Below are 27,531 nucleotides of genomic sequence, written 5' to 3'. Positions count from 1 at the left end.
GCCACCTGTAGCCCATCCCTACTGATGGTTCTTTTGAGCAGCCTGAGAAAGCTGTGCCTGCAGGATTACAGAGCAGAGCCAGGAGGAGCTTGGAAGAGGGAGCGTTTGTGCTTTTGTAAGGAATCGTGAAATGAAGTGGGTTTTGTTTGTTTTTCTTATTTTCTTATTGTCTCTTTTGCTTTTTTCCATGTTGGGAATTTTCTTGAATTTCATCATTTTTACTTCTCTTTATCTCCTTAGAGATTTTTTTTTTCTTGTAACAGATTAATAGAAAAGAGGATTTTTACCTTTGTAATTTGGACAAGGAGATATTTGAAAGAGGAGTACAACTCTGTAGTCTTGTATGGTGCTTGACTTAAGCTGAGCATGTCTGTAATCTCAGTTATTAAGGTTAGTGTGTCTTTAGGCAGTCCAAACAAAAGAACTGATAAGGCACTGCACTTCAATAAATCCCTAGGATAGTAGTTTACAAGCATACATTTTGCTCCATGTTCCTTTCTGACAGCTGTAAATAACTGGGTGGATAACAGATAACCTGCTTTTTCTTTACATTTGACTAAGCTCCTAAAAATCACACATGTTATGTCTGGCTCTATGCATTGCAGTTCTTTTTTTCTTTTTTTTTTAATTATCTTTACACTCAATCTAACAACTAACTTGGATTAGAATGAAACGTTTAAATTATCTGGAAATGTAGCTGTTATTCAGAGATGTAGATGGGGATGTACCTGGCTACATTTCCCTCGCATTTCTGCCAATCAATGAATGAATTAGATACATCAGAGGCTTGCTTGAAAGTCAGTCCCTTGAAGCACGTCTGAGGAGGGAGAGATGTGCAAGGTTTTCTTTTATTAGACACAGCCTGTACTGCTCCTCAAATGTAAAGTACTGTTAAGGGCTGCTATAGTTATAGTCACCACAGCTGTTTTTCCCCAGTTGGGAGAGAGCTAAATTACCCAAATGCTGTTTGGGTAGGCAAAGTATTAAAAAGGTGAGAAAATGTTTGGCTGTGTTTCACATGGCAAATACTGTTGCCAGTCTAAGACAGAGGACTTCTAAAGGAAGGAAGCTGAACACTTACTAATACTGATTAGGTGTCTAAAAGGATTTAAGAAATCTGTTTATACATGGGCTCGTAGCGATACCTTTTTTTTTTTTTTTTTGATGTCTGTGGGGAAAAAACAAAGTTTCTTATTTTGATTATTTGGTTATCAAGGTTTGAAAGGTAAACAGACAAGGCACCACACTGCTTCATTCTGCCAGTCAGAAGATTCACAAATAAAGCACAAAGCCACATAGTAAAGAAACAACAGGAGCAGCCTGACTTTGAATGAGATCAAAAGTTTATTTGTGGCTCTCCGTTTAGGCAGGAGACTTTGGGTGTGCTTGGGCAATGTTTCTGCTGGGCAGAGCAAGGCAGCAGAAAGCCGCTCTGCAGTGCCTGCTGCATAGCTATCTGTCTGGCTGCCTGCCTCCCACTTCCACCAGCCTGCTGGGTTTTAAAAACAGAGGTGCTGGAGCGCTGCAGAGCTGAAATGGCCAAGGGGCATGTGGCTTGCAGAAATAACACACCCATTATAAAAACAGGTATAAAAATCCTAGGGTTTGTATTTATAAAGAATATGGGCTAAAGCATGTATTTTACCCAGAAGAGCAAGAGCAGAAATGTGGAGGGTTGCAGGAGGGGAGGCTTGCCTTAGTGTCAGGTTTTTGGTGAGCTCAGAGCATGGCATCGCTTTCTGTCCTAAGTTGAGAGTTGGACAAGCCTCCCAGCACTGCAGGGCACAGGTCTGTGCAGGGGTGACAAGGGGGCAAGCACAGTGTGATTTAGAGAAAACCCTGGAAGTTCAGGGAGGAATGAGAATTCATGGGTGGGTTAGACTACAGAAGAGCCTGATGGTGAGATTTTAAAATAGAGTTGTCTATTTTGTAGACAACTGTGATTTTGTGTTTACAGGTGCTGGAGGCAATTAGACAGCTCTGGTTTTCTCAGAAGGTGGAGTTTCAAGAAGCTGGATGTTTCAATACTCAAAATATCCAAACAATGTGAAATCCTAGCCAATATTGGTGCGATGAGTCACAAATCAATATAAACTGAGGAAGTCCAGGAAAGAGCTTAAGAGCAACATGTACCAGCTCCTTGAAAGCAAATGTCTGTTGTCCCACACAGGCCGCAGAAGGCTCGGCCTTTGATTGCAATTAAACTGAAGACACTCTTCCTACAAACCTAATCCCTCAGATTGTGATTGCTGCTGTGATATGCAAAGGGAAATGTTTTTCCCATATGACTGTGGTCAGAAGCTGATTGTTATTCTGTGAAGCAGAATCTCCCTTTTTTTTTTTTTTTTTTCTTTGTCTTGCTTCAGGATCTCTTAATGTCTGTTTGTATTACATTAGTTATCTTTCTCAACTGTAGCACTAAAGCCTGGATGGAAATGCAAGTCATTGACTTGCAAGACCCTTCTACAATGTAAAACATACTCTGTCTATGCTTATCTGTAATATCTCCTTTGTTACATGGTCATGCAATTTGGTCTTTCAGGTAGCATCCTGTTCAGCAGCTCTCCTTTATGAATTTGAGGTAAGCAATAACATGATGAGAACATAATAAATCATCAGCTATGGGAAATGCAGTGTTTGGTAAATAACAGACATAACAATTACATTTTTTTTCGGGGGGGTGGGGGTTGGGGAAGGTGATAGAAGGAAGCTTAGGGCCAGAATACTTTTTAAAATACTGGTTCCATGTCTATTGAGCTCTTAATTAAATCCTGATTCCTTCTAGCCTTATGCATATGTTTAAGTGTCATTGAAGCCAAAGGACTTTTAGAAGACTGTTCAGCATGTGACTGCTAGCATTGCTCAAATTGCTGCTAGAGTTGCTCAAGTTAAACGTGTTAGTAAAGATCTGAAGAATTACATATTTAAATACTTCTGTTGTTCTGTAGGTTTCTTTAGTGTCACGATGAAATGTCTATTCTGTGGGGTATGTGAAACACTACTGAACATACCTTATTCAAATTGACATCTCCCATCTCTGGTAGCGTGTAGATAGGGGAGGGAGTAAATGAAAAATCATAGAATGGCTTGTGTTGGAAGGGACCTTAACGATCATCTAACTCCAACCCCCTTCCATAGGCAGGGATGCCACCCGCTAAATCAGGTTGGCCAAGGCCCCATCCAGCCTGGCCTTGAACACCTCCAGGGATGGGGCAACCACGGCTTCTCTGGGCAGCCTGTGCCAGCGCCTCACCACCCTGTGAGTGAAGAATTTCCTCCTAATGTCTAGTCTAAATCTATCTTCGTTTAGTTTAAGGCCATTCCCCCTAGTCCTATCATTCTCTACCCAAGTAAAGAGTCCTTCTCCATCTTTTTTATGCGACCCCTTTAAGTATTGAAAGGTCACAATGAGAACATTTCTCTACTTTTATTTTTACAGGAACATACTGAGCACCTAAAGAATCCAAGGCTAGCTTGTATAGACTAAACAACAAACAAATGGGAGCTGGAGGTACCACATCATTGATACTTTAGATGTCTGCATTAATAATTGTAAAATTGATAAAACTTTGAAACTAGTAAATGGTTTACATATAGTAATGATACTTTAAGTTTATAATAACTATAAAGTTTAGCTTAGCTTATTTTGCTTCCTTCGTTTACTGTTTTTGCATCCATTATTTAGCCTGTTTGCTGGAAATGATTTGTATGTTTTTAAATCTGATACACGTGTTTTTAATGTGTTGGGAAGATAAAATACTATCTTTTGTCAGTCACATTGTGCCCCGCTAGACCTTCTGTTCACAAACAGAGAAGGACTGGAGATGTGGTGGTCGGGAGCTGTCTTGGGCAGAGTGACCACAAAATGGTAGAGTTCTCTATTCTTGGCAAAGTCAGGAAGGGGACCAGTAAAACCGCTATATTGGGCTTCCGGAGGGCTGACTTTGAGCTGTTCAGGACACTGGTTGGCAGAGTCCCTTGGGAGGTGGTTCTGAAGGGCAGAGGAGTCCAGGAAGGCTGGGCACTCTTCAAGAAGGAAATCTTAATGGCTCAGGAGCGGTGTGTCCCCACATGTCCAAAAACGAGCTGGCGTGGAAGAAGACCAGTCTGGCTGAACAGAGAGTTGTGGCTCGAGCTTAGGAGAAAAAAGAGGGTTTATAATCTTTGGAGAAGAGGGCGGGCCACTCAGGAGGACTATAAGGATGTTGCGAGGCTGTACAGGGACAAAATTATAAAGGCCAAAACTCATCTGGAGCTCTATCTGGCTACTGCCGTTAAAGATAACAAAAAACGTTTTTACAAATACATCAACACAAAAAAGGAGGACTAAGGAGAATCTCCATCCTTTACTGGATGCAGGGGGAAACTTAGTTACAAAAGATGAGGAAAAGGCTGAGGTGCTTAATGTCTTCTTTGCCTCAGTCTTTAGCGGCAAAACCACTTGTTCTCTGGATACCCAGTACCCTGAGCTGGTGGAAGAGGATGGGGAGCAGGATGTGGCCCTCACTATCCATGAGGAAATGGTTGGCGACCTGCTACAGCACTTGGATGTACGCAAGTCAATGGGGCCGGATGGGATCCACCCGAGGGTACTGAGCGAACTGGCGGAGGAGCTGGCCAAGCTGCTATCCATCATTTATCAGCAGTCCTGGCTATCAGGGGAGGTCCCAGTTGACTGGCGGCTAGCAAACGTGATGCCCATCTACAAGAAGGGCCGGAGGGTAGACCCAGGGAACTGTAGGCCTGTTAGTTTGACCTCAGTGCCAGGGAAGCTCATGGAGCAGATTATCTTGAGTGTCATCATGCGGCACTTACCGGGCAACCAGGCAATCAGGCCCAGTCAGTATGAGTTTATGAATGGCAGGTCCTGCTTGACGAACCTGATCTCCTTCTATGACAAAGTGACACGCTTAGTGGATGAGGGAAAGGCTGTGGATGTGGTCTACCTTGACTTCAGTAAGGCTTTTGATACTGTTTCCCACAACATTCTCCTCAAGAAACTGGCTGCTCGTGGCTTGGACTGGCATACGCTTCGTTGGGTTAAAAACTGGCTGGATAGCCGGGCCCAAAGAGTTGTGGTGAATGGAGTCAAATCCAGTTGGAGGCTGGTCACTAGTGGAGTCCTCCAGGGCTCAGTACTGGGGCCAGTCCTCTTCAATATCTTTATTGATGATCTGGATGAGGGGATTGAGTACACCCTCAGTAAGTTTGCAGATGACACCAAGTTAGGTGCGTGTGTCGATCTGCTCGAGGGTAGGAAGGCTCTGCAGGAGGATCTGGATAGGCTGAACCGAAGGGCTGAGGCCAGCTATTTGAAGTTCAACAAGGCCAAGTGCCGGGTCCTGCACCTGGGGCGCAACAACCCCAAGCAGCGCTACAGGCTGGGAGATGAGTGGCTGGAAAGCTGCCTGGCAGAGAAGGACCCGGGAGTACTGGTTGATAGTTGGCTGAATATGAGCCAGCAGTGTGCTCAGGTGGCCAAGAAGGCCAACAGCATCCTGGCTTGTATGGTGTGGCCAGCAGGTCTAGGGAAGTGATTGTCCCCCTGTACTTGGCTCTGGTGAGGCCGCACCTCGAGTACTGTGTTCAGTTTTGGGCCCCTCAGTGCAAGAAGGACATGGAGGTGCTTGAGAGAGTCCAGAGGAGGGCAACGAAGCTGGTGAGGGGCCTGGAGAACAAGTCTCATGAGGAGCGGCTGAGGGAGCTGGGGTTGTTCAGCCTGGAGAAGAGGAGGCTCAGGGGAGACCTCATCACTCTCTATAGGTACCTTAAAGGAGGCTGTAGCGAGGTAGGGGTTGGTCTGTTCTCCCACGTGCCTGGTGACAGGACGAGGTGGAATGGGCTAAAGTTGCGCCAGGGGAGGTTTAGGTTGGATGTTAGGAAGAACTTCTTTACTGAAAGGGTTGTTAGGCATTGGAATGGGCTGCCCAGGGAAGTGGCTGAGTCACCATCCCTGGAGGTCTTTAAGAGACATTTAGATGTTGAACTTAGTGATATGGTTTAGTGGAGGACTTGTTAGTGTTAGGTCAGAGGTTGGACTAGGTGATCTTGGAGGTCTCTTCCAACCTAGACAATTCTGTGATTAGAGGCTGTGGCCAAATCACATACAACCTTGCAGAGAAAAAATGAGTTCCCTGTTATCCTAGGGATATGGAATCCTCTTGTTGTTATTACTTTACGCCTTGTTATTTTTGGTTTCAGCTTCTGTACAAACATCTACCTTTTCTTCCTCTCAATCTCCTCCTGGAGGAATCATGACTGTTGGAACTTTTCATTTTTCTGAAGCCTTTGATAGACTTTAGAGAGAATGCAGGCAAAGAAAGACCTGAGGATGAAGCAAAGATCATTATGTGAATGAAGAAACAGTATTGTCTTCTAAACCAGAGAGAGCACTCTGAATGCAATACCATTTTTTCTGAATTGTATCGGGTATTTTACTAAGGATATTTGCATGCTATGTGCTCTTGCTCAAACACTATTGCAGGTACTTCAGATGTTCATGCAACAAATGTGCAACTAAATCATGACTAATCTGAAGGAAATATGCTTGACTGACTCAAAGTGCAAAAACATCTTTTACTGGTTCCCATGCAAGCAAGAATGTCATGTTTTTTGACTCTGAATCTGCATGTGTTTTTGTATTTGTTTGCTTATTTGGGTCAAATGCTCCTATGCATCAACATGAAACTACAACACTAAGGGATCAGGATCAGCTGTATACAGGGAAAATACCCTGGATTTGGGCCTCATCAGAACTCATTGGCATGTTAGTTGAGCTTAGGCAATTCCATTTATCTCATCCAGCTGCCTTCAATACTGCCTGCTTTTTCTCTTTCTGATAGCATTTCTTCAGGCCATGGATATTCTTGCTGTCAATACGAGCTGGTTAGCATCGCTAAGGACTCTGAAATATAAATAACATTCATGTCTGTGCTGAAGCCTTGTAGACTTCACTGGATACCTGTAAAATTGCAAAGTTTATCTGCATTTCTGCATTGCTCTAATAACGAGCTAGTAGCTTCTTACGTCATGAAAGAATGTATTCACTGTGATTTTTAAATTTAAAATATTTTACCAGGCAAGTCTTTCAAGACTGATTTTTCTTTCTTTCCTTCTTTTTTCTTTTTTTTCTCTTTTCTTAAATAGTGTATTGGGAAAACAATGTTTTATAACCTTGGTACATAATTTCCTAAACAGTATATTCATAGGACAAATGCCAATAAGCCAGAATGTTACATAAACAAGAATGCTATAAATTGTGTGGACTATTTACATAAAAACTTCAGTTTGAGAATGCATACAATAACTCATTTTAAAGTATTTTACAGCATATTCAGTAGGAAAGAGAAAGGTAACAAAGAAAATCTCCTTTTATAACTCAAAAGTTTAGTAAGCAAGGTTTATTGGATGGTCAGTCAAATTCTGTGTAGTCTTGAACCCTAAAGTTACTACAGCTGTAGTGATTTGATAGAGAGATTGTTCATGTATCATAAGCTAGTAACACTAATTGACAAGTTGTTCTTGTCACTATAAACAGATGTTTATGGGTTAAACTCCAGTGACTAGAGGAAGTAATTTTGTAGCGTATCAGGTATTTCTTGATTAATATTAGTGGAGTTATATACATACATTAGAAGGGAAGAAAAATTTTTTTTGACTAAGCTCAGCTCTCTGCTACTAATGTTTCTAAAGTTTGACAGAGTTGGACAGCAATGAACTCAGATCCAAAGACTGTCTCCCTTGCTCTCATGAGTTATGCAGCTACATAGAAATGTTTTATGAACCTTTTTATCTACAAAAATGCTTCCCATTTCTAGCTACCAATGCCTTTCTTTCAGTTTGCATATTCCTGAGAAGTTAACTAAAGAGGTCTGGTGTAAGGATTTCAGCTGTGTGACTTAACACTGCTGCTCCTCAAAACTTTGGTGTAAATCTGAAGAGCAAGGCTGCTTATAGAACAAATTAATTATGTGTCTGTCTGCCTGTGTAACTAGAAAGTGTAAGTAACACATCAGGAAGCTGGCAGAGCTGTGTAGCATCTTATTTTATCTCTGTCTTGTTCTTTCCAGAGTCAGAGCTCCAACAGTTTATCATCTGTTTTCTTTCACCTGACATAACAGGTTTAAGCCCATTACAATAAAACAAGTACAGCTGTGATCTAGTCAAACCTACTATGTTGGGAGGAGAGAGAAACAGTTTTTATTACAGCACTTTCATTTATGATGAAATCTTCAAAACTTGTGATATCTAATGGTTTGTGACAGTCATTTTTCTTCAGCAGTGTGGCCACATCAACCCAAGAAAATGAGAGTCTAAATGATACAGCTGGCCACGCTGCTTGAATGTTCTTGAAGGGAGGGAAATGCCATCTTATTTCCCTGTTCTATATTATAGTTTTTATTCCCTCTATCTTTGCTTAACCTGAATAAACTTTAAAAACTGCAAAAGCAATATTCTACCATTTCTAAGCAATTCTAGTGTTAATGAAGTGGTTTGAAGTTTGACTATATAACTTGGAAAGAAAATATACTCCAGAGGGCAATATCTCAATTCATTTTTTTTGCATGTAAATTATGCTGCAATGCTTGTGAATAGCACTTCAAACAAATAGGGGTTGAAAGAATTATGATATTCAGAAACATGTTTTTGCCTAGCTCTTTAAAAAGAGAGTTTTGTATTCTTTTTCTCCTGTCAAGTTTATCAGAAAGAAGTACACAAATATACTAGCACATACATAAAGCTAACATTTATACAGGTGAATCTACATCTGTTTTGTGCAACAGGAGGGATTTTTTTTATTGTATGTAAATATGTACGTAATGAGAGTGAAATTAACAAATTGTTTTGAACATGTGACTGACTAAAAACTGTTGTTTATATGTTTGCACAGATCTATTTTGATTCTGGGAGTGTTTAGGTTTATGTCAAGCTCTCTGGAGAACTCCTGAGAGCTGATTCCTGCTGAAGGCATGTATAGCAAGGAAAAGGCAAACAAACTCCAGAGAGACACTTTTTCTAATGTTAGACAGAACTGATGGTCTAGTGATCCTTCATCACATTTTTCTTCTAAAATGAATCCTAGTTTTGGCCACTCTTTAGTGGCGTGCCATCTTGATTTAATGTACAAAATGCTTGATCTCCTGGATATGACCATAAACCTTAGTTTAAGGTTTTAAATTTTATCTCAGTAATAAGCACCTACATTTCATTACAAGTAAATGGGACTGCCTGACTATAAATCACTGCAATTATTTTTGCTTCCTCAGTAGATGAGTAGACTTCAGCTTCTCCACAATGCTCAAGTGCAGGGATAAGACCAGAGAGAAAACTGTTGACTTGAGTCTCAGATATAAATACAAAGCCATGCTCTTAAGGACAAACTTTAGTCAGTGTTAATCCAAATTTAAATTTAAGTCTGGCTTTGGCCAGCACTTCAATGTGGTTTTAAGTATAGCAGTCATAAATAAAATTCCAGAGGAACAAATCACTTTGAATGACATCTCTCCTAGTTTATTCCCTGAAGTTCATTGTCCCAGCTCTGATGAAATATGACCTCTTCTCACAGGCTGATATGTTTCTTTTAAAGTGGTAAGCATACATAGGCACAGCTGTACTTAATTAGATTCCCATTGGCACACCTTGCTGTGCAATGTCTGAACCTTGGCTGGGGTGAAACTTTCCAGTATTGGCAGCCTCAATGGAGGATGTCCTCACAGAGGAGGACATCTATGCTTGATTTACCATATTTCTGCATTTGCTTTTCTTCTGGGCTACATGTTCTTTGTCCAAGATTTCTCAGTGTTTTACAGCTGTGTCAGTTAGTCTAATAAAAAGACATTGCATCTCCTTATTAACGATTCCTCTACTACGCCCTTCAACTGTTACAGCTGCAGCAACATGACTGCTGTTAAAATGTTTGTATTCATATCTCTTATTGTTACCAGTTTTTCCATGAAAGGAACTAGATCTTACTCTAAGTATCTTTTTCTTCAGGAAAATAGTAATTCTGTGGATACACAGTACCTTCATTTTTATTTTATGTAGATTTAATTTTTTTTTTACCCTTTTAGGGAAGATTAATGAATTTCTTACTAATTTATCTAGGCAAAAGCAACTCTTCTTTTTGAAGAGTTTTTTTTTGTCTGTTTCTTCCTTGATGAGTACTAGTTGATATTGAAATGGCCCTCATAAAACCCTAGCAAAAAACTATTATGTTTTTATAATGCTCACAGAATGCTTGTGCTAAGCAGGCAAAGACAGATAAATCTTTGCTCTGCTACTCAGTAGCTACATTAAGAAAGCCAACTGAAGGTGCCAGGTTTTTGGCAGCAGCTTCTCTAGATACTGAGACTTTTAGTTTATCATCTTCAGAGTGAAGGTTTTGTTAAACTCCAGAACACCTGATGCTAGTACTTTATCCTCATTACATCCATGTAACTAATAATATTTTAGCTCCTCCTTCTCTCGTAGTTTTCATTTCTAGAGCTCTCTCTCCTTTTAAGGTAACAACTTTTTTTTTTGTCCTATTTGCATTTTTTATTTAAAGACTCAATAAATCAGATCTGATTCATGTTGAAACACCTAAAGGGAACAATAGAAGTACTTGCATATATTCTTCTTTCTCCTCCTCCGTGAGATCTATATACTCACATTTAGCAAATTCCATTTCTTAATATTGCTGTTAGTTCAAGTGAACTTGATTGGAATATTCAAGCAATTAAACTTACACAGTGCTTATATGTTTGGAGGCTTCAGATTCCAAAGTAAAACCTCACCTTAAGTAAATAACTTCAAAGACAAAGATCTTCCATGGGCATTGGTCATGTGCTTCTCACAGATAGTGCTTCTCACTGTTTTCAAATGGATTTGTTTGTCTTGACCACATTCTCCTTTTTTTTTTTTCTCCAGAAGTGCACGTACATGAGCAAAGGGTGCATGATGTTAAGAACAAAAAAAAAAAACCAAAAGGAAAAAACGAAATTCCTGTCTAGTTGTAACTCAATACCATCCCAAGATTCTTAATATTTATAGAATGATCTGTATTTATGGAGCACTTCACCAATTAAACAACTCCAAATATAATATATTGAGTTAAACAACAATATTAAAAAGATAACTTTTGCATGTGCTTTTATTGCTATGCTTAGGCACTCCAGCATGACGCTCAACAAATTGACTTATTCTTTCAGCTTCCTCTCCCTGTTTTGTTTTTTTTTTTTAAATCTTACTAATAGTATCCATCTATTTCAAAAAGAAATTTTATCCCTTCCTATTAATTACTTAATAATATAGTTATGAAATCAAAGCAATGGGTGGTCTACTGAATTAAAATCAGAATTCCAGGTAAAAGAAATGAGAGTCAGAAATTCTTTAAAACAAATGAGAAGCTCTACAAATTCAAAACTTACAAGAGGGTTTACTATAATATTTTTTAAAGGTAGCAGATATTCTCTCTGCTCCAGATATCCTAAAAGAATCTGAAGTAACAACTTTGCCATTGAAAGGCAGAGCTCATGTTTACAAAATGTGGTCTGGTGACTGCAGGGGTTACTAACAGAGCTTCAGATGGTGGTACATTTTGGGGCATGTGGAGCAATTTAATCTCTGCTTATGTCAGCAAACCTGCTACCTACCTCCTCTGGTTGGCTGAACTCTGAGTTTTGTCCGCCTTGATGTCATGGTGGGGCTGTTCAGCATGCTGAAATGACTTTCTGCTCCTACAGTGATATGAAAAACTTGAGGCGGGATCCAAGCACAAGAGGTGATACATATTGACTATATGTCACCACTATGGCAACCAAACATTTGGTAATATGAATGTTCAATGTATTTTCATATATATCAGAGATTTGCTTGAATTCTCGTACATAACACCAAAGATACCATAAACAGACTTTCTTAGTTTGGCTATGATTTCAGATTTATACTTTCATGTATTTACTGTTAAAGAATATAGCTCTTCTACTAAAAAGACTTCTATCACACTTTGGGATTGTCAGCAAAGAGCAAGTTAGGTGGCATTTCTTACTTGCGCAAAAAGAGAAACAGCAGTAAGTTGCAAGATTGTACTTTCTTATCACACTTTGCAGTGAGGAAAGAATAGATCAGTATGTTAGGTTATTATTTAGCTGTGGTGTGACTGATGATTGACTGCTGTTGCTTCTTGTAAGGCTGTGAAGGTTTCCAAGTCTGCACAAATAACGCCAGAACAAAACCAAGTCAGCTGGCTGGAGGGAAAGGTATTACAAACAATTTTGAATGATTAAATGGCTTAATAAAAAAAGAGTTAAATACAATTATTATTTGTCTTTTTTGCTTTCAAGACCGTGCTAACAGAGCCTCTCAGCCTCTGTCATACTAACTGTAGTCACAAAGTAGCCATACACAAAAGGGATCTTATTTCAACCAGGCTGGACTATAATTCAATAAAAAAAAGAGACAAGCTTTGAATTTTTGGTATTCCATGCAAGCCTCCTATAATATGTATTTTTCAGTGGCTTGCTCTCACCTCACCTCAGGGTTTCTCCTTTTAATTTCCTCCCTCCCCCTTTCTGGTCTCGTTATCAAGACTAGTTGTATAGATACTATATTCCTACCTGCACTATTGGGACCTGTAGAAAAACAGCTAAATATATAGCATAAGTATCATGTTTAAACATACCCTGTGATTTAACATAACATTTTATTTTCTTCTCATACTTGATCAGGTTTTAGTTTTAATGTAGACACCTGACTTATTTATGTATTAATAACGTTACTGCATTTTGGTGAGAAATGCACTGTTACTGGTGCAATCTTGTCTACTGCTCAGTCTGACTGCTGTTTGTGATCCTTTCCAACAAACTCATCTTCCTTTTCTCTGAGAGACTGTGCCTTCCTACCCACCCAACATGACCAGTGACAGATGTACAGTGGTTTGAGCACACGAGGGTCACAGCAATGGGAATCTGGACACCTCATCACTGCTTCAGTTCACAGCTGGTAGTTACAGATGCTCAATGTAATCTCCTGGTGTGATAATCAGTGTTATCTTTGGTGATGGCATTCAGCAAGACATTGCTTTTTTTCCTCTTACTCCTGCCAGCTCAAAGAAGGAAGGAGGCATCCAGGAGAAGACACAATGAAGTATGCCTAGAGAGACAGACAAGAAATTGCGATAGAAGAACCAGATATTTCCACTCCTACTTGCTGCTTCCTAGCTATCCTCCAACACCACATCTTGCAAGGAGGGTGCTGCTCCGTGTGAACTGAGGCTGTGTCTACACTAACTGGTAAGGCTGCGCCTGTTTCCTCAGACACATAAGCAGGGGACATACGTGGGTAGTGATCTAATTTTGTGTGGCATTGGTTCACTGCAAAGGATTGTGTCAGATCAGTTTGGACATATTCCTGGGTTCCCTACAGCCTTAGAGACAGTTTCATTCCAACAGATCCCCAGGTGCCCTGGCTTTCAGCCTTGCCCTTCAGTCAGATGAAGTGCTGGTTTAAATGCCCATATTGTTCAGACAGCATGTTACTTTCTCCTCTACCCCTGTTCCTCATGTGGGTTGCTTCACTCATTTGGTATGGGTGCTGAATGTAATGACCTGTTGAAGGTCTTAGACTATTAATCTTGGGATGGCTAAGTGAGCAGCACTTGGCTGATAATTTATTTAACTGGTCTGCCAGCCACCCAAAATTGTCCTCTGGTGCAATTAATTTGTTGAAAAGAAGACATCTCTTTATGATTTTTAAAGTGCCTTGGGTACCACATGGGTCTTGAGCAAGCTTCTGAACATGGCGTCACAGAAGATGTATATGACTAGCAAAATTAACAGTGTTCAGCTGCAACATTTTTGAATCTCTTTAATCAGAATCATTGGAAAAAGATGCAACAAATTCACTGTGGAGGGGTGCATTTATATACATTATCGCAAGTATTTTAGCAGAGAAAACTCTAAGCTCAGACTGTTACGAACAACCTAATTCAGCAGGGCATGTGATATTCATGAGGAACAGATAAAAGAAAAGATTTAATAGTTTCAGTCTTTGGCAGTATATTTTGTTCCAGTAACCGCACAGAATTTAAGCTGTTTGTGTTGAATTTGAACAAAGCTAAACAGAAGAAAAGAGAGATCATGCTGACTTTCACAGCCAGGCAGAGGAATCCTCTTTGGAAACTTACAAAAGGATGAAATATTCCCTTCCCCAGAATGCTTTCTTTAGGATGAGTAAGCTCCCATTTGTGGGGTTCCTCTGAGGTTGTTCAGAACAAGAAGGTGTCTTTCTTCTTGATCAGTTGAGTGATTGCCAGGTACTGAATGCCAGATACTTAAAGCAAACAAACTTATTAGTATTATTAACAGAGTTATTTAGAATAAATAGTGTAATCTCAGACATGATTCCAACTGTAAACATGCAAACAGGTTTTGTGGTTCCTCCTTGAACCTGAGTTTCCTACATGTTGTTTTATAGGCATTTTTCTATGATCTTTTGTGCAAGTATTAGATGAATTCCCAAAGGATTTTTTTTTTTTTTTGGATGCATCTTTTGTCAGGTTTTTAATCAGATTGAGTCTAAGTTATCTGCTTAGCAGAAAGAATAATAATTTGTGAAGGTATCGACACCACTACACTATAACCTGGAGGGTGTATTAGGGTTTGTAGATGCACCAGATTGTAGAGGATGAAAATGTGAGAGAAGTACTCTGAAAAATCAGAAGAAAAATAATAGCTGAGCAATAAGCTTTTGCTGTCTTGAGACACCTTTACTTTGATAGCTGGATGTGGCCAACCACACAGGAAAGAACAGTCTGAGCAGCTCTTTTTCTTGCTTGCTTTGTCTGACTTCTCTGGCTCTGCTGTATGTGTAACAAAATTAACATTTTGTGCGGAAAGGAACGGAGGAGAGGTTTTACAGTAAACCTGTGATTAGCCTACCATGAAAACAGGGGATAAAGCAGGTTCATTCTTGGTCTTTCCTATGCTTCCTATTGGCAACATAGCTATTCTTCCTTGTCAGAGCAGAAAGTCATGAGCCAAGGCAAAGACTCAGGTGAAGGATTTCTAGCAAAGAAAAATGAATTAGTGAACAAATACAATATTCAGTCAAATGTTGGTAAAGAAACATTTTGAGAGCTTGCTAAACTTCTTCTCAGCTCCCAGGCACTTGAAATTAATAACGTTTTAGTATTGGCTGGAAACTGGGGAACTTTTATAAAGATGAAGTAACTAAGAAATGAGGGAAAAGCTCGCATCAGAGCATAATGGCATTATAATTTGCACAAGAACATTAGTCAGAGAGGAAATTATTACTAAATGCTACAAAAGAGTCCTATAACAAAGGAATCTTATGGGAGGAAATGTTCAGAGTTTTTTATGGTCTGTTCTCTATTTCAGTGCCTGATGTAACAACTAGCTCTAATGTGCACAGTCAAGGTCATTCAGTAAAAATGGAGCCAGCAGCCATTTGTTCCAACAGTCCTCTATTTCTTCTCAGGTCTTACTGAATTCCTAAAAGATTTTCTTCCCATTGTTTAACAGAGGCTGTGTGAGGTCTAGGAGTTGTCTCCTATTCTTCTTCTTTTTTTTTTTTTTTAATTGCCGCCTTTATAAATTCTTATTCTCTGTTTTCGTTACCCCTACACACTTCAATTTCTCCCACAGACTCTATGTGTGAATTCTCTATGGCCCAAATGGATAAAAGCTGCAGATGTGCATGCAAATTTTTGTCTTTTTTTCCACTATTTTATGCACCTTCAAAATTTAATTGCCTCTGTTGGAATTTCTCTAGTGTGCTCCAAAACCAGAGTAAGTTTCTCTAACTTAACCTTTCTCAAGCCAAAAAAGCTGGCTAGAAGATATGATGTATTTTGCCTCCTATTTGTTTCTCCACACCTGTGAGGTCTTACAGTATTTTTGTGAGATGTAATATTTGGAGCATAGTTTCAGACAATTCAGCATTATCGTCTTGGTGAGACACACTGAACCTTAAGACTGCATTGCCTGTTTTCACCAAGTAAAACATGAGTCCTTGAATTTCATATTCACGAATTTTATAAAAACTTCCTCTCACTTAGGCTTGTAATTGCTGCTTACTGGAGGCATCTGAACACACCATTATGTCATCTTGAAAACCTGCCAAAGATCCTAAGTGCAGACCAGCAGTTGCAAATTTAGCCTGGAGTAGGGCTCTTCCTTTGGTGGGACAAAAGGAGCCAGAAGAGGCTTGAGCACCAAAGCCAGTCCTCTCCTCAGGAAGCTGGAAACATGGCTCTTTGCTCCGCACCCGGAGAGGTGACAGCAGTGAGCCACTATCTGAGGCTACTGGGAACCACACAGGAAAGGGTGAGGAAGTCAGTCAGTCTGAATTTATGCTATCAAAAAGAAGCAATACTTCTGAGCAGTTCAAGATATTTAGACCAAATGAATTAGTCCAAATTCTTTCAAAGAATGTATTACACTGGAGTAACTCTGTTCACTCAGCAAGTATGCATCTTCATTACTAGTTGCAATGATTATAATTTGCCATTGTTTTCCTGATTATTTCCTAATTATAATATAGCTCTGTCAGAGCTAAATTCAAAAATGGTATTTTCAACATGGAGTTTGGAGTCCTGGTTAGAAAAATAATTAAAACTTTTCAGACTTAGCCAGATCAGCCCAATCTTTAATCCAGAATTTAAAAATAGATAACCCTCTGTTTCATTTTCACTTTACCCTGGAAATGACCATGTAACTAAGGTATCTTCCAAGCTGCTGACATCCTAAACACCTACACATGGAAAATAGGTAGTTTATAAAAGTCTTTTTCCCATCTCTAAAATTAACTACACCTGTTCTTATTCAGGGAAGTGAGTGCCATTAAATCATGAAATTGCTTATGATAAAACCAAAGAAAGTGTGAGTGAAAACATAAACACAATGAAGACTTGGTGGTGCCAAAATTAAACTTATATTACACCAGCTGATAACTAGCTGGAAGTCAGAAATATAATACATTAAAATAAACAGTTTGAGATTAATCTTTAGCTATCTGGCAGAGCATGAATTAAAGCAAATTTCAAACAATGTCAACATCAGTTTAATTTTCTTTCCCTTACACCCTCTTTCATTCCCCAGCTTTATATACATGTTTTTAGTTGAATTGCAAACTAGGGATGGACTTTCAGCTGGTAGCCAGTGGACCCATGTTCACGTGGCCTGGGTTGTCCAGACATCGGGAAGCACAGTATTTTAACAGGAAATTCCCCAAGCCATCTGGAAAAGGAGTGGGATTTTCTGTCATTTGCCAGCCGTACTGCTTTCTGAATAGGTCACTGTGAGACTTTGGAGTTGTTTGGGTTTGCTATTTATCTCAGTTTTTAGGAAAAAAAAAAAAAAAAGTCATTTGCTGTTTGAAATTCAGGTTTGTCTCAAAGCTCTCACTCCTGTTTATCACCTATGAGAAAGCTTTTTGGTTTTGTTGCAGAGAGCTGCATGCCAAACAAAATTGAGTAGTGTTTGGATTTAATATTAGAGCAAGGGCAGATAATACAGAAAATAAAAAGCACTCCCCTGTTGTGCAAGATATACTTATATGGCTCTGTTCACTTGAAAATCTGTTCTCGTTGATCTTAGTCTGACTCTCGGCAGGGTTTCCTTGGTCAAGGAGGCTAAAATTGATTCAAGACCCAAAGCTCTTCAGCTCAGTGTTGACAAAACCTAGAATCCAATGTTCCTGTGTCAACACGCTCTGACTTTCTTGGATCTTCAAACCACATTTTGCTGTATGACCAAAAATGGAAGGTGGATCGCAATGAGAAACACATGGCTGAGAATGGAATTTCAAACTGGGGAGAAGAAAGGAGGAGGAGGAGGAGGACAGAGATTGAGAGGAAAAGAGCAGAGGAAAGTAGAAAATAAAAAGAGAAATTAAATTTAGGCCCCTCTATTAAGGAGAAGAAAAACAAAGTACTAAGCTCTTCTGGTGACCTTCCATGGGAACCTGATAGAGCTTTGTTTTTATGACTTCTCCGTATTGCATTTATTTCCTTTTACTGTTATTTCTATAATATGTTAGGCTTTAGATTTAGGGATAAACTGGAAAGCTACAAATTTTGATTTACCCACTTTCCAAGGTATTCCAAAAGGGTGTGTGATATGTTTGAAAACAGGAGCAGTATAAAGGCAACAGCAGATTTTTAAATGAAGAAGTTTGGCTATGAATCTGTAGTTCAAGGCTATTCAGAGAAATGTCTGAAACAAAAAACTCATCCAATTAGTTCATAATTAAAGCTAACTGAAGGACAACAACAGCTCTGCTATGTGGCAACTTGTGAGGTCCAGAAATTTGGTTTTGCTCAAATATGGCCTTTTCTACTGGGAATTTAAAAATTTCCACTTTTCATTCTGACATGGAAAAAAGTTTAGGGCTTTTTTGTTTGTTTTTGTAACATACCAATGTATTTTTTTGGGGAAGGGGAACAGATTTTCAGTGAACTGTACTTTGTAAGGCTCAGTTGCAAGAAAGGGCAGTGCATGGGCAGGATCACCTCCAGCACCTCCTGATACGTGCAAAGTGCTCCCTTGCACCTAAAGACAGAGTTGGCCCTTTCTGGTGGCAGCTGTGGGATTCCTCGGATGGGTGCCATCAAGCCCACTGTCTCTTTGTGAAGCTCCAAGGCATGGCTGAGGAGTCCTGCTGAGTGGCCATGAGATTCTGGATGTGACCAAACATATGTCAGATTGGTGAAGGTGAAAATGTGTGTGCTGCAAGCCACCAGCCCCATAAGGACATTAGGATCTACCGATCACCCCAAGGAGCTAGGAAACCAGCCAGGTGATGAAATGACTGTGGCTGGAGACAAAGTGGGGTATTGCAGGGAATAGAGTGATGCCCTTTCTAGACACCCAAACAATATCTGCTGTTTATACATAGCTGAGAAAGATCTCATTGTATCTTTTATAGCTGCTGTTATTTTGTGTTAGGTAATCTTATTTTTATCAGGGCCACAGAAACCAGGACATTCTTGGCTGGATTGAGGCATTATGTCTCTTGCTTTAGCTTTCCAGACTGCATCATACAAAGACAAAGGGCAAATATTCACAAATAAGAGAGGCACAGGATTCACACAAAATTCCCTGTTATTAAAAATGACAGTACAGTGAAGATGTTACAATTATGCTGCTTCAGATCTAATAACGCTTGAGAACCCTAATCACGTTCCTTATTTTGGCAAAGTTCCCTGTGGATATCATGGGAACAGTGTCTCAGAGGTAAGATTTCTAATGCAGTAGATCCTGTTGGACTGTGCTTCTAAATATACCATACACCAACCCTGCCATTATCTAAATCAATAACAAAGTTCCCATTGATTTCACTGAGTGGTGATAAATGGGCTGATTATAAGTGATTCTTGGTATATCAGCTAGATTTTAGAAGTAGAAGAGAAAATCTGTTTACTACTGACAGATGCTTCTTCACATGATTTTGACAATCTAAAGAGATTTGTATAAATGTAAAGAGCGTGGTTAAACACTAATGTAAGTGTTGATTGGTGAAAAAAGTTCTAATAGGGAACTGGAATATATCTTTAATGAGTTGTCATTGCTAGATTCAATAAACTCAATTAACTCAATTCAGATTTTGATTTACAACATTAACTTGATACAGAACTGGTCACAGTTATATGAATGCTAACCGTTCTATGCAATTGTATGTCTTGCAGCATTCCACATTTGTTCGCTTTCAAAAATAACAACAACAAAACTCATCTGTTTTGGACAATCTATTAAATACTGTAAAGTACAGACTGCTTTAAAAATAGCATAAGCTAAACACTGATAGTTTTTAATAAACCAGATTTAAACACTGAGTGAGTTTAATAAAGCAGATACTTAAGACAAACATAATGAAAGGTGAAGGTCTGTTTTCTTTTTATTCCATTTCTTAACCTCTACTCTTCAATCCTCTGTTTGGTTTGGGGTTTAAAATAAATTATTCTCTTAAATGAAGTAATAAGAGAACTAGAGTGAGGAGCCAACCTGTGCAAAGAAATTTACTGCAAAGAAACTAACAGGCAGCGAGAAAAAAAAGTTCCTATATTAACTACAAAACAGTAAGTGCTAAGACTTTAATAACTTTATTGCAATGAAAATGTTTTTCATAGAGTCAAAACAGATTAGTTGCAAAAAAATATATATAATATTTAGTTCTTCCACTTGGAGCCAAATGGTGAAAATTTCAGTTAATCTAAATAGATTTATGGCTCTCTTCATAGTCTGCTCCCTCTGATGATTTGGCACCTTTCTGCTGTAACCAAACACCTTGAGAGAGCACTCAGACTAGAGAGAAAGTGATCGCATGTGCCCTGCTGCCTTCTCACAGTCTCATGTCTCTCATCTGTAGCTTCTGATCATCATGGGTCAGTGCGACCATGATGCTCTGGCACATCTCTGAGTGTTGGTGTGGAGGAGACATGGGTAAACTGATGCCTCTGCTGTTGCATCCCCCATTGTGGGACTGTGCTTACGTGCTGCCCAGTACCAGCCCCTTGGGAAAGCAGGTCTGGGTGAGGTGTATCAGCAATCAGCAAAACTAGTGGAGGTCCTCTGCAGTGCCATCAAGGACCGTGTCTGCTTAGCAGGACACAATACCTCTCTTAAAAGAGAGCTCCTTAATTGCCTTCTTCCCAGCTTCTACAATTTGGGCAGATGTTTGACTTCAGATTTTATGAAGCTTTGCCCACCCCCCCCCCTCCCCCCCCAGCCCCGTTTGCATTAGTAATTTTTGGAGCTGCTCCTGAATTTTTGCCAGCACTACCAGGCCTCAGTAAATGCGGAGAATTTTCCCCAAAGCTTCTGTCCATATTGAAAACAGCCTTGCACTCTGAATATTTCAAGCAGAATTGTTTCTGGCAAAAATGCAGTTTCAACATGAAATGAAATAGAAAGGAATAATTTTCAGCTATCATTTTACTGATTCCTGAAAAAAAATACTAAGAGAGACATACACATTAAATCTAGGTTAAACTTACTTGTATGGGAACAATAGTGAAAAGGGTTTATTCACCATATAACAATATTAAAGTATTGTGTAAAGAAGCTCTTTAGAGAAAGGGTATTGTATAGTTATAAAGTCTGTAAACAATTTTATCTTGACAAGTGTTATATGAAGGAAAACGATAGTTTTCTTTTGTGTACTTGTATATGGATAAGCTCCCACTTACGTTATTTATGATCTTTATGAATTTTTATCAGGGGTGACCTCTTTTTATCACATACTTTGCAAGTTATAATTTGCAACTATTGGATTATAGCACATTAGTACAGTTACAGCACACTTTTAACTGTTTTATTTATTTCTCCAATTTACTTTATATCTAAAGGTGGAACTGAAGATGAAAATGAACTAATGATGACAGTCAACTTAGGGCCACTGGCATTAACAGAAAGAGTTAATTACTCTTCTCAGGTGACTCTGAGAAGCGACTGGAAAAGAAGATGGAAAGATGTGTTTTTTCGCTTTATGGAAAGGAAATTTTACAATTTGAGTTTCTTTTCCAATTTTAAGATTGTTTTGTTGTTAAAACAGTGGATGTAAGAAACAGAGTAACTCTGCTGAAAAATATGTTAGTGAGGTTAACTAACCGAGTTACCCAACACAGTTTTATAATTAATATATTATTTTTAGACTCTCTTCAGCTTTCTCATATTTAGTCTATTGTCCGGATAAAGCATCCTGTTGAAAACAAATCAACAAATTCCATATGTTCTATATGACATACTCTACATAATGTCTCCTTTACATGAGTTTAAAAGTTACAGATATATTTAAAAAAAAAAAAAAAAAAGGATTTTTACATCTTTGTCAGTAAGGCAGTCCATATGGCATGAGGGTCTCAGCTGATTTTCTGTTCCTGTAAGTAGGTGTATAACTCCTCTCTTAGATATCTTATGCAAGTTTGGGGTTCAGTGCCTGAGAAAGGCTTAATTCAGTGCCTGAGAAAAAAAGCTTAATCAAGCTTTCAAAACATATAGGCAAAAAAATTGAAAAATATTCACTTTTATGGTGGTATCAGTACTCTATCTGATCAAAATTTGCATTCTTTCTTCTGCGTGTGGAAAACCATTTGCTATGCTCCTATTTTTAACAATGTGCTCCAAATATCTCTGTATTTTGAGTGGGAACGTGCTTTCTGAGAGACAGCATTATAGTTCCTGATGCATTTCACCTGTTCGCTGTGTTATTCTGAATTCAAGAAAATAATTTACAATTGCTGTTTTCAAGAAACAGAAAAAGAACCTCACTTCAAGAAAGATAAACACACCTGTCAAACTTACGCAAGTAGGACAAGGGATGGCTTTCTTCTTGACACACAAGGCGAAGCACAGATGGACTGCTCCCAGAAAATATAGCCCTGATCAGAGCTGTGAACAAGAAATCAGTGTTCCTTCTCTTTAACACTGTGCTCAGAAGAAAAAGAAAAACTTTTATGTTTTTCCAGCCAAGTTTTGATAGGTAACTCTGGGAAATTCTGGTTTCAAGGCAGCGGTGGTTTGGGGAGTTTTGATTTTTTTTTTTTTTTTTTAATAGTTCACTGTGACAAAAATCTTAATGCATTAGGGGGTGGCCCTTTCTGGAGAGGGAAAATTTTTGGAACTGTGAAGATGCAAAAGCCCTGTATAGTGTCACTGCATTGATTCAGACATCACTTCTGACCAGTCTAACTGTGATAACATGCAGAGATGAATTTCAAGTGACTGTTTATACAAGATAATATTGTAGGACATCAGAAGGACATGACACCCTCTTCAGCCATGCATGGTTCCCAGCCTTCCTGTGGGAGCTCGTGTGTCACTTTATGTAAGCCTTGCTGTCTGCTAGGTGGAGCAGTTATTTCTCCCACTGCAGCTGCCACCCCTGAATTGGGCATGGGGCTCATTAAATAACCCCACTCCTCATCCCAAAGTGGTTAACCATTGAGAACAGTCAGGGCAGGACCTCAGGGCTCAGTTGGAGGGGATGCAGCATGCAAAACGGGGTGTTCGTTCTTCCTCTGGATATTTAAATATTCCCAGCTGGAACAGGCAAGATATAAATGTCTGCTGTGTCTTCACATTATGGGAATGGGGGAATGCAATGGAAGCCTTGGGCAGATGAATTATGATTGAGCTCATATATCTAGTGCAGAACATGTATTTTGCCCTAATGCTTGTCACATAATTTAATCATTTATTTTTCTGGATTGTTTTTATTTAATTGACTTTTATTTAAGTTTATTCTATCTGGAAGTAGCACAGAAACATTTTCATATTGATTCCCCTGTGGTGACGTATATAACAAATTTTGCACATCATAAATTGTATATCAGTTCAATGAGGGATCCTGACCATTCAGTTTTTGAAGAAGAGGCATTTAGGCTAATGTGATTTAAGTATTATGATTTTATTTCTTGAGGTGTTTTTACATAATATGGTGAAGACAGAGAAGTAATTTTCCTACTAGTTGTACGAGAAATGTGCAGTTTATGATAAAACTTTTTTTTTTTTGCCCTTTTACAGAAACGTTTTTACAAAATTACTTTTTAATGCCTTTGTAAAGAACTTGGAAAGCACGGAAATTGATGTTACAAATTCAAACTACTCATAACACTTAACAAATGCATTACACCTCTTGAAGAACTGCTCTGAGTTGCCTGAAGAGCTCCTGGGAAAGAAACAAAGCACCTATTTGCTCCAGCTGTACTTTTCCTTGGTGGTGACACAGGGACGTTTTACTCTCACAGATGGACCGTGGCTGGGGAGGTGGTCGAGTATGCAGCTGTGCTGACTTAATGCTGAGCTGTGAGGGTCACACTTTGCAGTTTCCTCCTTGCTGCCAGAGGGACTCATCACCTGGCATACCTCTTGGAGAGAACAGAGGCATCCCAAGGCAGGCTGTCTGTGCACGGATGCTCACCCAGGACTGAGAGCTCCAGTGCCACATTGGCACTATGCCGGGCTCAGGTCGAGCAGCCTGCAATCACAGCTGTACCACTTCCACCTAACACTTGAGTTTGCAGGGTTGTTCTTGTGCTGCACACGTACCTTTTGGTAACCCCGTACGTTTCACTCACCAACATCAGTACATGCGGCTGTCTGCCTCCTTTAGTTTTTCTCTCTGCCTGTCTCCTCCTTCAACTCCATGTTTTCTTTTCTTTTTCTCTTTTTTCTCTTTCTTAGAAAGCTAAGTTTGTGGTGGGCATAATGGAATGAGTTAAAAGGTGCCAAATCAAATTAGTTCACAAATCTGGAAGGAAGCCAGTCAGGAAATAGCAATTGCTTTTATAAGAGAGCATGAGAGAGAGGGAGACGGGGAGGATCTGTCTGCCTGTGTGCATGTGCAAATGGAAACTGTGCCCCAAAACAAAATTAAATGATTATAAATGCTTTGGATCAAAGCTACATATTTGTGAGTGATTTCTAATACTTCTCCCTGGAAAAATCACTTATTTGTTCATAGGAACAGCCAGATGTACAGCACTTATTGGGAAGAGGATTAATTTCTGCACTGGTATTTTGTATATTTAAAAGTTGTGTTGCTATGCTGATCCATGAATGAGCTACCATCTATACCAGTTAACTTGATGTAAAAGTGTATAATAGAAATAAGGTCAATGTATGCAACCTAGTAACTACATAGTAATGGTCTACGTTACTTTAGCTCTCCTCTGAGTTTAGTAATGCAACAGCCATGAGGAAATCTTTCCAGCTACGGCTTGCCTTTACTTTACAAGTTGATCCCATTTCATTTGCTCATGTGACTTCCAGCAAAGTTAAATCTGTGGAGGCTTCCTCTCACTTCATTTTGTCCTGAGCTTAAAATAGTCAAAAACCTTTTATACGTCTTGCAACAGAAGACAGCCATGGTGGCTTTCAACCAATTACATCATGATTATGTGGTAATCTGTGTTTTCTCTGTGTTCAGAAATATTTTTTTTTTTTTGCCACATTTTTTTTTGCCTGTTATGGTAGATTTATGAAAGAAAAAGGGGCACACTTTCTGCTTTGTAATCTGGATATTTTATTATATTAGGGGATTCCCAAAGTTCTCCTAATATATTTTGTGTTGGACTATTGTGGGAAACTCTACAAAGTGGAATACATTTCTTACTTTCTCATGATTACTAATCTCTGAAGAAAAGTCTGGAGTAGCCTCCACCAGCTTATTCTCAGTGCAACACTAAACATCTATATGAGATTATAACTTTTTGGTAAATTTACTGTATTCCTTTAATTCACCATTATCAATGGCATACAATGCATTGGAATATGTTGTTTGAAATATTTAAATTGTGGTTATTAGGCGTGTTTTGAATCATTTGCATATATGTGCTTCTACTGGAGGTCTTCAGAGTTCTTTACAAACACTGACATACATTTTTATTCCACATTTATAAAGTATGTATTGTATAATATGTTACATCATATTTATTAGATGTATTATACATCTTATATTAGTACACAGTAAAAAAATAAAGCTAGAAACCAGGAGGAACTAAGTAAATGACTTGACAAATCCAGAGAATAACTGTGTGGCCAAGTTAACAACAAAAATCAGGAACTGTGATTCTTGGACTGTTATTCAAAGCAATGAGCAGCTTTCAATTCTATATTAACCTTTTAAAAAGGTTTGTTATTTTGGAGAGGGAATACATAAAAAATTTTAGGAAGTCATTTTCAGTTTCCCAAATCTGAAGTACTTTTAATTGGAAGAACCATATGACAATGGAATCTTTTGAGACTCAGTAAAGATAAAGTAAGTGAATAGATGGGATGAGACAGCATGCCTTTCAAAAGGGGATAGATAGTAGCCCAAACAGGAGGTATCTTGCTGCTCTCCCCTTCCCGTGGTCTTCAGCTTTTAGACTCCTAATGACATTGTACACTGACCATAAAGAAAAGAGAAGGTCACTTTCTTCACGTGAAACTGGAAATGTTTGCTAAGGCTGAGATGAGAGGGAACTCAGACTTTTCTCATCTTTGTTCATACTGTAATGGATTAAGTGACAATTGTCAAGTATATTTGCAGATTATCTCATACCTAAGAGTAGGGATGGGTGAAGGTCACTCAGCTTAGTTCAGATAAAAATCTGAAGTCTCAGAAGCTGAATTCTAGACTGACTGAGCAGTAAAATGCAAACTGTTGAGAAGACAGTTTGCTCTGAAAATAAAGATGGCCCTAAACAAAATTCTGGCAATTCACTGGGTGGATGAGCAGTTGCTCCACTAAAAGAAGTAAGTGCATATTTCAAAAGAGAAATCGCTGCAATATTCAGGAGAGGACCTGAGACTGCTGGGTTCATCTTAAGTCTTGGCTTTCTACTCATGCTTCTCATCACCTTCCTTCTCAGTCACTTTTATTTTTCCTGTGAAGATCACTAATAGAACTAAATGCTTAATAATTTTTTAAAGCCTAACTAAAGCCTCTGGCCTAGCACTCACAATGGCTGTGGCTAAAATCCTTTCATGAATGACTCCAGAGCTCGGAGCATCCCGTACTTAAAGAGGAAAAAGTTATAAAATAGACTGTGTAGCAATATCAAATAAGACAACTTTCAAGTGTTGCGGAACCAAGACTCTCTTAATCTACTTGGTTTTGAAACATCATTTACCTCTTTCACACAGCTGGATGTCCAAATTCTGGGCACTTTGAGGAGTTTTGCTGTAACAGCCCTTTTCCTCACTGACATCAAATGCGCTACTTCAATCACTGTATGGAAAGTGATAAAAGTAATTCATCTGTCTTACATGGTGTACAAAAGGAGCTTGTTTGTCCACAACAAAGTAATATTTTTGAACAGTATTTTGTATTTCAAGGTACCTTTTCTCCACCATACTGTTGCTTCTATTTAGATGCACTCATCCAAAGCGGCTAGCTGTTTTCCATCCTACACCAGCAGCCTCTGAAGTGTTTCTAAAACAACCAAGTCATGTATTTGAGCATCTTGCTTCAGGTGGATCCTATGTTAAATCAGTCCTCTGAAGATGTCCAACTGGTGAATAAAAATCACGTAAACATATGATGTGTTAAGCATAGTGAATTTCTTATGGTGAAAGAGGCTCCTGAGTTTCTGAGACTGGGAGACAGATTGCATTTCTTTCAAATGAATACTTTAGTTCCTTACTTAAATAGACAATCTTGGGAAAACCTCATATTCTGAGTTTAATTTCAATTAATTATTCATGTGATTATTTTTCTTTCCTAGGTACCACCTTTCTCTATTCCATATTCTGACGATAATTAATATATTTAACATGCGTGTACTCTTGGACCAAGGAAAACACACTCAACAGATAACTTATTTTTTGTATGGCAATCAAATTTCAATAAATATAAAGAATTAATCCATTATACATTTATGCAAGCACAGAAATGCATTTAAGAAAATTCAGCTTCCTTTATGTTTCACACTCTTTAAACTCCAACTTGGCTTTAGTGACTTTTTTTCCCAACTTAAAACCTTGTTTGCCAAGATTGAAACTGAGTGAACTTTTATTGCACAGTTATAAACCATGGGGGAGGGGGGAT

The 27,531-nt window shown here is 38.8% G+C and overlaps 1 long non-coding RNA gene across 3 annotated transcripts; it reads left to right on the top strand.

The window, feature by feature from the left end:
• Positions 1–26,739, top strand: LOC310898487. Of its 3 annotated transcripts, XR_014583332.1 has the most exons (8): positions 1–135; positions 2,543–2,581; positions 3,139–3,259; positions 3,440–3,511; positions 12,867–12,981; positions 13,085–13,271; positions 22,249–22,479; positions 23,523–26,739. It is a non-coding gene; the product is annotated as an uncharacterized lncRNA (long non-coding RNA). The 3 variants fall into 3 exon arrangements; XR_014583333.1 differs by lacking the exon at positions 12,867–12,981 and having other exon boundaries at positions 23,523–26,734; XR_014583334.1 differs by lacking the exons at positions 12,867–12,981; positions 13,085–13,271; positions 22,249–22,479; positions 23,523–26,739 and adding an exon at positions 6,202–9,877.
• Positions 26,740–27,531: the final 792 nt, after the last annotated feature.

This window comes from Anser anser (assembly GCF_964211835.1).
Source record: "Anser anser genome assembly, chromosome: 4".
NCBI lineage: Eukaryota > Metazoa > Chordata > Aves > Anseriformes > Anatidae > Anser > Anser anser.
Note: the sequence above shows the minus strand (reverse complement) of the source record. Positions and strands in the feature narration are given on the sequence as shown.